Source organism: Octopus bimaculoides, chromosome 20, assembly GCF_046866305.1.
Source record: "Octopus bimaculoides isolate indiv1 chromosome 20, ASM4686630v1, whole genome shotgun sequence".
NCBI lineage: Eukaryota > Metazoa > Mollusca > Cephalopoda > Octopoda > Octopodidae > Octopus > Octopus bimaculoides.
The window spans coordinates 30344135-30359134 of NC_142947.1; positions in this window are offsets into that span (position 1 = coordinate 30344135).

Below are 15000 nucleotides of genomic sequence, written 5' to 3' on the forward strand. Positions count from 1 at the left end.
CTATTTATTGAAGAATTTCTAGTTATCAATTGGCTAACAAATTTTAATCTGACATAATAGAATTACCGCGCTCTCAAAGATTGTAAAGATAAAAATCATTTATTCAAGATTAAAACTTTAAGAAGAACCGATTTCCCCGTCGGGAAACTGATTCTTCATAAAGAGTATTTTTTAAACATAACACTTCCAATATGGGAATCTTCGATCAGTCCAACGATTTCTAACAGGAATGAAAATAGTCACTGAAGAATTATATCTTCAATTTCCTCAACAAAAATCTACACTCTGTGTCTCTACTGAGTCTTTTTCTTCTCGAGACACTTATATTTAGTGGTGTGTGTGTGTGTGTGTGTGTGTGTGTGTGTGTGTGTGTGTGTGTCTGTGTGTGCGTGCGTGCGTGCACGCGCGGGCGTGAATGTAGGCGTATAGGCGTGTGAATAGGAGTATGTCAGTAATTGCCACACATTCTAAAAACTTTTTATTTTGTAAAAACTGTTTTACAATTTATATTCAAATTAAACATCTTACAGTGCTACATGTAAAGCTTCTCGACCTTCTACCGAAGCATTTCAAAATATATTCTTCCTTATTATAACACTCGATGTAGCTATTTTTTTAAGTGTTTTTAAATTTCTTTTCTTTTTTTTTCTTTTATTTAGAATAGTAGTTTTTTTAAATGGTGCATGTTTGTGTACGTCTTCCAAAATTGACTGTAACTGGCAAGGATTATAGATGTTAGAAAATGAAAATAAAGAATGAAAAATACATATTCATTTGCCATCAAGTTGAACTCTCAACAAGAATGAAATGTTTCTTTTCTCACCATCATTCTCATAGGTAAAATTTTAAAATTTCACTTGCTTAAATGGAAAACACTTTCTGATGTACAATACTACAGTTATTTCTTGTGGGAAGCCTAGCATTTTTCTGTTCATATTATATATTACTACATCACAATCTTGTTGCTTCAGAATAACGTAGAGCATAGGAATTCGTAGAGAAGTGTGTAAAGTTTTGTGCATATGCATCTATCTATCTATCTATTTATCTAATTATCTGTATGTATGTATGTATGTATGTATGTATGTATGTATGTATGTATGTGTACGTGTGTGTGTGTGGGTGGGTGTGTGTGTCTGTGTGTCTGTGTGTGTGTATGTCTTTGTGTGTGTGTGGATTTGAAGGCACTTGGTTAGGGTGTTGCACTTAGAATATCAAGATCGTGCTTTCGATTCCCAGTCACTTCATTTCCCGTTACTCCTGTCCACTCCGCTGTAAATACATAGACCTGCAACGGACTGGCGTCCTGTTCGGGAGGAATGTTGGCCTACCGGCCTAGTCGGTCGGGTGGCATAATTCGAAAGCTAAAAGAATGCGAAGCACATTGTGACCAGCCGTTTATAACGATATCCGATAATCTGGTCGATTCCGTGATATTACCATATTATTAAGTTTAAATTAGGACATTTATTACTTTTTAGGGGTCTTTTGTTTTAATAACGGTCAATCACACAGTAATTTCCCTTTGTTTTTACGGTCATTTTCATAGCATTTTTTCGATGGCCCGATAACTGAAGCGATGCCGGCGTGGGTTTCCGCCCCGACATCAGAAACGCGGAGTTTTATCATGGCTAGCGAATAATTGTCATATATTATATTTACAGATATATATATATATATATATATATATATATATATATATATATATATATATATATATATAGATATATATAAGCAATGTTAATTCTCTAAATGAAGTATTAACAGTAACTGCACGATAAAGTGTAGTATATTGCCACTTAAGTGTGGCTGACCCCTAGGGGTGGATGTTACTGTTGCTTTTAGCCCCAGGAGGACATCTCCTCCAGCTGGCTTATCGACACACTACTGTGTCCTGTTTGCCAAGGGAAGTTATCCCTCCCATCATGATCTGTAGCACGAACGGACCCAGGTTTCAGGGTTATTTCCCTTCGTCGGCGTTCGATAGCCACTGATCTTTGATGAGAGAGACAAAATCTTGGCAATCTTATATCTACTTTTCCAGTGAAATTCTTCACTGATATCGAAAAGGTGAAAACAAGCAATGTTAATTCTCTCTCTCTCTCTCTCTCTCTCTCTCTCTCTCTATATATATATATATATATATATATATATATATATATATATATATATATATATATATATATATATATTCTCGTTTTGAATATCTGACGTTCTTGTTATCTTTCATTCTATTATTATTTGTACGATCACGTCTGGGCTATGAAAGGTCTTTGTATATTTTTGTTAGTCGTAATTATTCAGACCAGTATGTAATTCTTGACAAAGAATCTAATTTTTATTCCATGAAGAGTTTTTCGTTTTTGTCTTTGGAATGTGTGTGTGTGTGTGTGTGTGTGTGTGTGTGTGTGTGTGTGTGTGTGTGTGGTAAAGTTTATTTGCCAACGGAATGTGGTGGTCCTATACAGGACGATGTTACTGTTGTTTAAGACCCAAGAAAACATCTTTTCCAGCTGGCATCTCCAGCCTTACGTGATACTCACAGACCATGGTTTCTGAGTGGTTACCCGTCCTCACTGTGAGATAATCACTGGCTGTTGATGAAAGCTTTCTCCACTCACAAACACTATGTATTCTTCAAGCAACACACAGTCACTGATCTCGTATTGAGAAAAGCAACTTGTTTTAAATCTCTCAGCGAGAGATATACAGTAACACTACCGAATAGTAAAGTTTATTTGTCAACAGAACGTGGCGGTCCTATAAAGAACGATATATATATATATATATATATATATATATATATATATATATATATGATTGACCGTTGACTGGACACTATTCAATTTTTTTTCTCCGTGTTTTTCTCCTTGTCTCCGTATTCTTTCTGTTGAAGAGCGTAGCTCGAAACGTCAAAGACTTTCCGTATTCCCGAGCGTCATACTAATACATCCTTTTGTTATTTACACCACCTGTCCTCGTCTGTTGTTGTTTTTTCGTATATTCTCCCATATATGATATCTGATATATATATATATATATATATATATATATATATATATATATATATATATATATATATATATGGGAGATTATACAAAAAATAACAACAGACGAGGACAGGTGGTGTAAATAACAAAAGTATATATTAGTATGACGCTCGGGAATACGGAAAGTCTTTGACGTTTCGAGCTACGCTCTTCAACAGAAAGAATACGGAGACAAGGAGAAAAACACGGAGAAAAAAAATTGAATAGTGTTCAGTCAACGGTCAATCATAATAATGGCCGATCATAACAATGGCTGACTGACCGGAAGTTAGAAATTCTTATTTCAGGAGAGCTAAGAAAGGGGGAGATAACGAACGGTGATCGGGAACGAGGGGCTGTGTGTGGGAGGTAGACTGCTGGTGATCTTGACGTATGTAGTGTGAAAATGGGGGAAGGGAGAAAGGGAGAAAGTAGTTGGTCAGTTGTAGTGTGTGCGTGGTGTGATGCGAGGGTATTGGTGTGGTGTGCGTGGTGTGATGCAAGGGTATTGGTGTGGTGTGATGTGAGGGTGTTGGGAGGTGGGGAAGGCATGGGTGGAGTGTGGGGTAGAGGTAGGGGTATGTGGGTAGGGTGGGGTATGTGGGTAGGGGTGGGTGGTGGGTGTAAGGAATTGGATGGGGTGGAGTGGGAAGGTAGAGTAGGAGTGTGTTGGGGTGTGGTGGGATGAGCTTATGAGGGAGTGTTGACGAGGAGGGAGAAGGGGAAGGTCGATGTAAGAGAGGGGGAAGATGGGTATGGGAGGGGAGAGGAAGAGAGGAGAGAGGGTGGGTATAAGAGAGGGAAGGGGGATTGAGAGAGGGGGAAGGTGGGTATGGGGGGAGAAAGAGGGGAAGGTGGGTATGGGGGGAGAAAGAGAGGAAGAGAAAGAGAGTGAGAGAGAGGGAAGAGGGGTATGGGGGGGAAGAAGAAAGGAAGAGAAAGAGAGTGAGAGAGAGGGGAAGAGAGTGAGAGAGTAAGGGTGAGAAAGAGAGTGAGAGAGAGGGGAAGAGAGTGAGAGAGTAAGGGTGAGAGAGTAAGAGAGTAAGAGTGTAGAGAGTAGGAGAGTAAGAGTGTAGAGAGTAAGAGTGAGAGAGGGGGGAGTACGGGTGAGAGAGGGGGGAGTACGGGAGAGGGGGAGGGGGAGTACGAGAGAAGAGAGTGAGAGAGAGTAAGAGAGAGGAGAGAAAGAGGAGTGAAAGAGTAGGAGAGTAAGAGTGTAGAGAGTAAGAGTGAGAGAGGGGGGAGTACGAGAGAAGAGAGTGAGAGAGAGTAAGAGAGAGGAGAGAAAGAGTAGGGGTGAAGAGAAGTGGGAGTGGAGAGAAGTATGAAGAGAGGTGAAGAGACGTACAAAGAAGTAGGAGTCGGAGCAGGAGGTGGGGGAGGGGAGAGATGGGTGGTAGGAGGGGGGGTGGGGGAGAGAGACAGGAGGAGGGGGTTAGATGAAGAGTGGAGGGGAGTTGAGCCCATGTGGCGCAAAGGAGCGAAGATAGAAGATTAATCCCTGTTCACGGCGCAAACGGGAGTCCGGATGGCCCCTGTGCATGGACAGTCCAAACACCGACAGGTGTTGCCGCAAGGAGTGGCCGGCAGAACGGAAGTGGCGTGACACCGGGGTGTCATTGCCGACGTTGATATCTCGGAGGTGTTCCGCGAATCGGTCGGCCAGGCGCCGCCCCGTTTGTCCGATGTACAGGGATTGGCAGAGAGAGCAGGAGAGGCAATATATGATGTTGGTAGACGTGCAGGTGAAGGAGTCGGTGATGCGATAGGGTCGGTGATGGGTGCTGGTGAGGAGGGTGGTGTTGGAGAGGTAAGGGCAAGTGCGGCAGCGTGGGCGGGAGCAGGGGAACGAGCCAGGTTGGGAGGTTGGGTTGGGGAAAAAGCTGTGGACCAAGAGGTCCCGTAGGTTGTGGGCTCGTTTGAAGGAGGGGAGGGGTCGATTAGGGAAGATGTGGGAGGTGGAGGGGTCGGACTGGAGGCGCCGAAAAGCTCGGAGAATGGAGCGTTGGAGGGGTAGGGTGGTGGGATGGTAGGTGAGGGGAAAAGGGAGGCGGGAAACGGCAGGGCGGGTTCGGGTTGAGAGAGCAGATGCACGGTCCACAGAACGTGCTCTGGCAAGGGCGGTGTGGATGGTGGTGGGTGGATATCCACGCAGGCTAAAGTGGTGAGCCATGAGTTGAGACTGAGTCTCAAAGTCATGGCTGTCGCTACAAAGTCTGCGTAGACGGAGGAATTGGGAATAGGGGATGGAAAGTTTTGTGTGTCTAGGGTGGGAGGAGGAGAAGTTGAGATAGGAGTGTGAGTCTGTGTGTTTGTAGTGGATGGAGGTGCTAAGGGCGGAGTGGAGGATGCTGACCGAAATGTCGAGAAAGGGGACAGAGGTGTCAGAGACAGTACAGGAGAAGTGGAGGGCAGGATGGAAAGATTGAACGAAAGAGAGGAACGAGTCAAGATGTTCACGGGAGAGAGAGGTGGCACCGATACAGTCGTCGATATACCGACCGTATAGTTCGGGAGTGGGACCAGTGAAACTGGAGAATATTTGGGCCTCAACATAACCAACGAAGAGGTTCACGTAGTTGGGGCCCATTCTCGTCCCCATGGCCACTCCCGAGACCTGCTGGTAGATATCTCCCGCGAACGAGAAGCAGTTGAGAGATAGGACAAGTTCGGCCAGACGAATGAGTGTGGAGGTGTCGGGTTGTGGGTTGGGGCGTTGGTCTAGAAAAAACTTCAGGGCACACAGCCCCTCGTCGTGGGGGATCACTGTATAGAGGCTCTGGATGTCTAGAGTGAAGAGAAGCTTAGAAGGGCCGGGAGGGAAAGAGAAAGAGTTGAATAGACGAAGCGCGTGGTTAGTGTCATGAATGTGGGAAGGGAGAGAAGCCACTAGGGGGGCGAGGACACGGTCTAGGTATTTTGAGATAAGCTCGGTGGGGCAGTTGCAGGCGGAGACGATGGGGCGGCCAGGGTTGTTCGGTTTATGGATCTTGGGGAGGAAGTAAATGGTGGGGGTGCGTGGGGTGCGAACAATAAGGTTGGAGGCGGTGGCGGGGAGACGGGAGGAGAGGATGAGGTCATGGATAGTGGAGGACACAGTCTGTTGGTAGCTGGGCGTGGGGTCGGAGGGCAGAGGGCGGTAGAATGAGGTATCTCGAAGTTGACGGAGAGCTTCGGCCTCGTAGAGGTCCGCGCGCCATACTACCACGGCTCCACCCTTATCAGCCGGTTTTATGATGATGTCCGTGCGGCGTCGGAGGGATCGAAGGGCCGAGAGTTCGGCTGGGGAGATGTTGAGTCGAGATGGACGCCTGGAAAAGTTAAACCGGCCCACAGCGCGTTGGCAGGCGCCCGCGAAAAGATCAACTGCCTGGAACTGGCCAGGAGCAGGCGTCCACTGGGATGGTCGTCGGCCCAGGTCAGTGAAGCAGTCCTCGTTGGGTGCGGGTGGTGTGTTATGGAAAAGCGCACCCAACCTAACGCGGCGCACAAAGCTGTGGACATCAGCACGGGTTTGAAATTCCTTGCAGGATGGAGTGAGTGGGATGAAGCGCAGACCCCTATTGAGGACGGAGCGCTCCGCCTCAGAGAGAGGAAGATCTGGGGGAATGGTAACGACAGGCTGAAGTGGAGAGGGGGTGGGTGGAATAGAAGTAGGAGGGGATGAAGTAGGGTTAGGAGGGGCGGTCGGGATGGTGGAGGGCTGGGAGGGAGGGGGTGGAGTGTGTGTGGGAGAGGCAGGGTGGTTGGGTGTGGGTGGGGAATGCACATCAGGGAGGGAGAAGGGTGGTGGAGGGGTTGGGGTAGTGGCATCGGGTGTAGAGGAATGGAGGAGTGAGTGAAGTTTGCGGAGCTTAGTGTCGGTAAGAAATGTATGAAAGAGATGATTAAGTTGAATGATAAAGCGCAATGTATTGTGAGCATGGGAGGGTGACAGAGAGGAGAAAAATATGGAAAAGGCTGGAGGAAGAAGGCGGTCGATAGTGTGGATTTTAGAGAGATTGGAGCGAATGGTGGCCCGCATAAGGCGGTAGGATGTGGTGCGGAGTATGGGTAGAATGGTGGTAGAGGAGTGGAGAGTGGGGTGGAAATGGAGGCGGAAACCCTTAGGGATGAGGCGGTGATGTAAGCAGCGACTGAGAAACGTAATATGACTAGAGAAACGAGTCTTCTTGAATATGAGTAAGGAGAGTCGTATAGTGGGTTGAAAGTATAGAGAGGGAAGTGTGCGGAGGTATAGTTTTAGGCGGTTGTGGAGAGTGAGTTGGAAAGATTTGTAGTCAGGCATGATGGAACGAGAGAGAAAAGAAAATTAGACGTGGGAAGGAGAATTACAAAAGGTGTGGTGGAAAAAAAACAAGCGTGATGAGAAAATTGGACGTGGAAAAAAAAGGAAAAAAAAGAAGAAAAAAAGGGGGGGAAAAAAACTGGAAAAAAAACTTTTTTAACAGGTGTGGGGGAAAAAAAATAAAGGCATGAGGAGAAAAAACGAAAAAGGGGTTGTGAGAAGAAAATATATGCGAGGTGGGAGAAAAAAACAAAGCAAAAAGGAAGATGGGACAATAGGGAGAAATGGGGTGACAGGGAGAGAAGAAACGAGAGGAGAAAAGAAAGTGAGGGAGAAGAATACAAAGTAATAGGTGCAGATTAGAGAAGACAGATTAGGAACATCCAGAGTACGAAGAGACGGTAGGTGAAGGAAAGTAAGGTAAAAAAGGATGATAAAGGAGGTTTACAAAAGTGGAAAAGTTCAAAAGTTTTTTAGACGTCGTGGTATATTGAAGCGATTTCCAATCAGAAGATGGGTCCAGTGTAAATCCGTGGGTAGGAGAGGTGCAGCCGGAGGGTATAAAGTTCAGAATCAAACAGTCCAGATCCAGAAGGAAAGAAGGTAGAATCCAAAAGTTGGTAGTGTGTGATGAGAGGAGACAGGATTAGCTGGTGCGACCACGTGAGCGTGTATTATATGTGGGAGATTATACAAAAAATAACAACAGACGAGGACAGGTGGTGTAAATAACAAAAGTATATATTAGTATGACGCTCGGGAATACGGAAAGTCTTTGACGTTTCGAGCTACGCTCTTCAACAGAAAGAATACGGAGACAAGGAGAAAAACACGGAGAAAAAAAATTGAATAGTGTTCAGTCAACGGTCAATCATAATAATGGCCGATCATAACAATGGCTGACTGACCGGAAGTTAGAAATTCTTATTTCAGGAGAGCTAAGAAAGGGGGAGATAACGAACGGTGATCGGGAACGAGGGGCTGTGTGTGGGAGGTAGACTGCTGGTGATCTTGACGTATGTAGTGTGAAAATGGGGGAAGGGAGAAAGGGAGAAAGTAGTTGGTCAGTTGTAGTGTGTGCGTGGTGTGATGCGAGGGTATTGGTGTGGTGTGCGTGGTGTGATGCAAGGGTATTGGTGTGGTGTGATGTGAGGGTGTTGGGAGGTGGGGAAGGCATGGGTGGAGTGTGGGGTAGAGGTAGGGGTATGTGGGTAGGGTGGGGTATGTGGGTAGGGGTGGGTGGTGGGTGTAAGGAATTGGATGGGGTGGAGTGGGAAGGTAGAGTAGGAGTGTGTTGGGGTGTGGTGGGATGAGCTTATGAGGGAGTGTTGACGAGGAGGGAGAAGGGGAAGGTCGATGTAAGAGAGGGGGAAGATGGGTATGGGAGGGGAGAGGAAGAGAGGAGAGAGGGTGGGTATAAGAGAGGGAAGGGGGATTGAGAGAGGGGGAAGGTGGGTATGGGGGGAGAAAGAGGGGAAGGTGGGTATGGGGGGAGAAAGAGAGGAAGAGAAAGAGAGTGAGAGAGAGGGAAGAGGGGTATGGGGGGGAAGAAGAAAGGAAGAGAAAGAGAGTGAGAGAGAGGGGAAGAGAGTGAGAGAGTAAGGGTGAGAAAGAGAGTGAGAGAGAGGGGAAGAGAGTGAGAGAGTAAGGGTGAGAGAGTAAGAGAGTAAGAGTGTAGAGAGTAGGAGAGTAAGAGTGTAGAGAGTAAGAGTGAGAGAGGGGGGAGTACGGGTGAGAGAGGGGGGAGTACGGGAGAGGGGGAGGGGGAGTACGAGAGAAGAGAGTGAGAGAGAGTAAGAGAGAGGAGAGAAAGAGGAGTGAAAGAGTAGGAGAGTAAGAGTGTAGAGAGTAAGAGTGAGAGAGGGGGGAGTACGAGAGAAGAGAGTGAGAGAGAGTAAGAGAGAGGAGAGAAAGAGTAGGGGTGAAGAGAAGTGGGAGTGGAGAGAAGTATGAAGAGAGGTGAAGAGACGTACAAAGAAGTAGGAGTCGGAGCAGGAGGTGGGGGAGGGGAGAGATGGGTGGTAGGAGGGGGGGTGGGGGAGAGAGACAGGAGGAGGGGGTTAGATGAAGAGTGGAGGGGAGTTGAGCCCATGTGGCGCAAAGGAGCGAAGATAGAAGATTAATCCCTGTTCACGGCGCAAACGGGAGTCCGGATGGCCCCTGTGCATGGACAGTCCAAACACCGACAGGTGTTGCCGCAAGGAGTGGCCGGCAGAACGGAAGTGGCGTGACACCGGGGTGTCATTGCCGACGTTGATATCTCGGAGGTGTTCCGCGAATCGGTCGGCCAGGCGCCGCCCCGTTTGTCCGATGTACAGGGATTGGCAGAGAGAGCAGGAGAGGCAATATATGATGTTGGTAGACGTGCAGGTGAAGGAGTCGGTGATGCGATAGGGTCGGTGATGGGTGCTGGTGAGGAGGGTGGTGTTGGAGAGGTAAGGGCAAGTGCGGCAGCGTGGGCGGGAGCAGGGGAACGAGCCAGGTTGGGAGGTTGGGTTGGGGAAAAAGCTGTGGACCAAGAGGTCCCGTAGGTTGTGGGCTCGTTTGAAGGAGGGGAGGGGTCGATTAGGGAAGATGTGGGAGGTGGAGGGGTCGGACTGGAGGCGCCGAAAAGCTCGGAGAATGGAGCGTTGGAGGGGTAGGGTGGTGGGATGGTAGGTGAGGGGAAAAGGGAGGCGGGAAACGGCAGGGCGGGTTCGGGTTGAGAGAGCAGATGCACGGTCCACAGAACGTGCTCTGGCAAGGGCGGTGTGGATGGTGGTGGGTGGATATCCACGCAGGCTAAAGTGGTGAGCCATGAGTTGAGACTGAGTCTCAAAGTCATGGCTGTCGCTACAAAGTCTGCGTAGACGGAGGAATTGGGAATAGGGGATGGAAAGTTTTGTGTGTCTAGGGTGGGAGGAGGAGAAGTTGAGATAGGAGTGTGAGTCTGTGTGTTTGTAGTGGATGGAGGTGCTAAGGGCGGAGTGGAGGATGCTGACCGAAATGTCGAGAAAGGGGACAGAGGTGTCAGAGACAGTACAGGAGAAGTGGAGGGCAGGATGGAAAGATTGAACGAAAGAGAGGAACGAGTCAAGATGTTCACGGGAGAGAGAGGTGGCACCGATACAGTCGTCGATATACCGACCGTATAGTTCGGGAGTGGGACCAGTGAAACTGGAGAATATTTGGGCCTCAACATAACCAACGAAGAGGTTCACGTAGTTGGGGCCCATTCTCGTCCCCATGGCCACTCCCGAGACCTGCTGGTAGATATCTCCCGCGAACGAGAAGCAGTTGAGAGATAGGACAAGTTCGGCCAGACGAATGAGTGTGGAGGTGTCGGGTTGTGGGTTGGGGCGTTGGTCTAGAAAAAACTTCAGGGCACACAGCCCCTCGTCGTGGGGGATCACTGTATAGAGGCTCTGGATGTCTAGAGTGAAGAGAAGCTTAGAAGGGCCGGGAGGGAAAGAGAAAGAGTTGAATAGACGAAGCGCGTGGTTAGTGTCATGAATGTGGGAAGGGAGAGAAGCCACTAGGGGGGCGAGGACACGGTCTAGGTATTTTGAGATAAGCTCGGTGGGGCAGTTGCAGGCGGAGACGATGGGGCGGCCAGGGTTGTTCGGTTTATGGATCTTGGGGAGGAAGTAAATGGTGGGGGTGCGTGGGGTGCGAACAATAAGGTTGGAGGCGGTGGCGGGGAGACGGGAGGAGAGGATGAGGTCATGGATAGTGGAGGACACAGTCTGTTGGTAGCTGGGCGTGGGGTCGGAGGGCAGAGGGCGGTAGAATGAGGTATCTCGAAGTTGACGGAGAGCTTCGGCCTCGTAGAGGTCCGCGCGCCATACTACCACGGCTCCACCCTTATCAGCCGGTTTTATGATGATGTCCGTGCGGCGTCGGAGGGATCGAAGGGCCGAGAGTTCGGCTGGGGAGATGTTGAGTCGAGATGGACGCCTGGAAAAGTTAAACCGGCCCACAGCGCGTTGGCAGGCGCCCGCGAAAAGATCAACTGCCTGGAACTGGCCAGGAGCAGGCGTCCACTGGGATGGTCGTCGGCCCAGGTCAGTGAAGCAGTCCTCGTTGGGTGCGGGTGGTGTGTTATGGAAAAGCGCACCCAACCTAACGCGGCGCACAAAGCTGTGGACATCAGCACGGGTTTGAAATTCCTTGCAGGATGGAGTGAGTGGGATGAAGCGCAGACCCCTATTGAGGACGGAGCGCTCCGCCTCAGAGAGAGGAAGATCTGGGGGAATGGTAACGACAGGCTGAAGTGGAGAGGGGGTGGGTGGAATAGAAGTAGGAGGGGATGAAGTAGGGTTAGGAGGGGCGGTCGGGATGGTGGAGGGCTGGGAGGGAGGGGGTGGAGTGTGTGTGGGAGAGGCAGGGTGGTTGGGTGTGGGTGGGGAATGCACATCAGGGAGGGAGAAGGGTGGTGGAGGGGTTGGGGTAGTGGCATCGGGTGTAGAGGAATGGAGGAGTGAGTGAAGTTTGCGGAGCTTAGTGTCGGTAAGAAATGTATGAAAGAGATGATTAAGTTGAATGATAAAGCGCAATGTATTGTGAGCATGGGAGGGTGACAGAGAGGAGAAAAATATGGAAAAGGCTGGAGGAAGAAGGCGGTCGATAGTGTGGATTTTAGAGAGATTGGAGCGAATGGTGGCCCGCATAAGGCGGTAGGATGTGGTGCGGAGTATGGGTAGAATGGTGGTAGAGGAGTGGAGAGTGGGGTGGAAATGGAGGCGGAAACCCTTAGGGATGAGGCGGTGATGTAAGCAGCGACTGAGAAACGTAATATGACTAGAGAAACGAGTCTTCTTGAATATGAGTAAGGAGAGTCGTATAGTGGGTTGAAAGTATAGAGAGGGAAGTGTGCGGAGGTATAGTTTTAGGCGGTTGTGGAGAGTGAGTTGGAAAGATTTGTAGTCAGGCATGATGGAACGAGAGAGAAAAGAAAATTAGACGTGGGAAGGAGAATTACAAAAGGTGTGGTGGAAAAAAAACAAGCGTGATGAGAAAATTGGACGTGGAAAAAAAAGGAAAAAAAAGAAGAAAAAAAGGGGGGGAAAAAAACTGGAAAAAAAACTTTTTTAACAGGTGTGGGGGAAAAAAAATAAAGGCATGAGGAGAAAAAACGAAAAAGGGGTTGTGAGAAGAAAATATATGCGAGGTGGGAGAAAAAAACAAAGCAAAAAGGAAGATGGGACAATAGGGAGAAATGGGGTGACAGGGAGAGAAGAAACGAGAGGAGAAAAGAAAGTGAGGGAGAAGAATACAAAGTAATAGGTGCAGATTAGAGAAGACAGATTAGGAACATCCAGAGTACGAAGAGACGGTAGGTGAAGGAAAGTAAGGTAAAAAAGGATGATAAAGGAGGTTTACAAAAGTGGAAAAGTTCAAAAGTTTTTTAGACGTCGTGGTATATTGAAGCGATTTCCAATCAGAAGATGGGTCCAGTGTAAATCCGTGGGTAGGAGAGGTGCAGCCGGAGGGTATAAAGTTCAGAATCAAACAGTCCAGATCCAGAAGGAAAGAAGGTAGAATCCAAAAGTTGGTAGTGTGTGATGAGAGGAGACAGGATTAGCTGGTGCGACCACGTGAGCGTGTATTATATGTGGGAGATTATACAAAAAATAACAACAGACGAGGACAGGTGGTGTAAATAACAAAAGTATATATTAGTATGACGCTCGGGAATACGGAAAGTCTTTGACGTTTCGAGCTACGCTCTTCAACAGAAAGAATACGGAGACAAGGAGAAAAACACGGAGAAAAAAAATTGAATAGTGTTCAGTCAACGGTCAATCATAATAATGGCCGATCATAACAATGGCTGACTGACCGGAAGTTAGAAATTCTTATTTCAGGAGAGCTAAGAAAGGGGGAGATAACGAACGGTGATCGGGAACGAGGGGCTGTGTGTGGGAGGTAGACTGCTGGTGATCTTGACGTATGTAGTGTGAAAATGGGGGAAGGGAGAAAGGGAGAAAGTAGTTGGTCAGTTGTAGTGTGTGCGTGGTGTGATGCGAGGGTATTGGTGTGGTGTGCGTGGTGTGATGCAAGGGTATTGGTGTGGTGTGATGTGAGGGTGTTGGGAGGTGGGGAAGGCATGGGTGGAGTGTGGGGTAGAGGTAGGGGTATGTGGGTAGGGTGGGGTATGTGGGTAGGGGTGGGTGGTGGGTGTAAGGAATTGGATGGGGTGGAGTGGGAAGGTAGAGTAGGAGTGTGTTGGGGTGTGGTGGGATGAGCTTATGAGGGAGTGTTGACGAGGAGGGAGAAGGGGAAGGTCGATGTAAGAGAGGGGGAAGATGGGTATGGGAGGGGAGAGGAAGAGAGGAGAGAGGGTGGGTATAAGAGAGGGAAGGGGGATTGAGAGAGGGGGAAGGTGGGTATGGGGGGAGAAAGAGGGGAAGGTGGGTATGGGGGGAGAAAGAGAGGAAGAGAAAGAGAGTGAGAGAGAGGGAAGAGGGGTATGGGGGGGAAGAAGAAAGGAAGAGAAAGAGAGTGAGAGAGAGGGGAAGAGAGTGAGAGAGTAAGGGTGAGAAAGAGAGTGAGAGAGAGGGGAAGAGAGTGAGAGAGTAAGGGTGAGAGAGTAAGAGAGTAAGAGTGTAGAGAGTAGGAGAGTAAGAGTGTAGAGAGTAAGAGTGAGAGAGGGGGGAGTACGGGTGAGAGAGGGGGGAGTACGGGAGAGGGGGAGGGGGAGTACGAGAGAAGAGAGTGAGAGAGAGTAAGAGAGAGGAGAGAAAGAGGAGTGAAAGAGTAGGAGAGTAAGAGTGTAGAGAGTAAGAGTGAGAGAGGGGGGAGTACGAGAGAAGAGAGTGAGAGAGAGTAAGAGAGAGGAGAGAAAGTATATATATATATATGTGTGTGTGTGTGTGTGTGTGTGTGTGTGTGTGTGTGTGTGTGTGTGTGTGTGTATATATATATCAGAATTTAATATGAATGAACAGGCTTTATTACAAATCAGTACAATTGTTTCAGTGCACCATTATCAGCAGGTAATTGCTGAATATTACATATATTGTACGAATTATTGCATTGATACGATCCAACAGCTGTATACATGCACGTCTTCAGATGCGTAAGGTCCAAAGTACTGTCAGTTCTTTTAAAATTCTCTTTGTTTTATATCCACACCATTATGCTATTTTTTAGCATTCCTTGGACAAAAAATAACACGGAGAAACAAAGAGATACAAGTGAGAAAAATACCAAAAATAAATCAATAGAAATAAAAAACAAAAGAAAAACCCTTAATCACTCCATCCTAACCTGCAGACTTGTCACAACTTTTAGGAAAATAAACGAACATTTTAAGATAATAATTTCATAAAAAGATAAGCTTGAACAATTACTTGTTTTTTGTGTCTGTTACCGTTCCACTCCAAAGGAAATTAGTGGCATATGGTTACTCTCTTAGCACGGCAGGAAATCAAAACCTGTAGGCTTATAAACTTCATTTTTGCTGTATAGCTTCACTGTCGCGGCTTTGTCGCAGTTGTTTCACAAGTCATTAAGAGGGGATATTGACCCAAGAAGACTTACTTGCCCGCACCCTTATACATACAAACATACATACATACATACATACATATATATACTATCACTAATGTACATACATATATCTATCTAAACACACTCCCATTTTTCACTCTGATGAACGTGTATCTTTTCATGTTACTCTATTTATAAGCCTCCGTATAC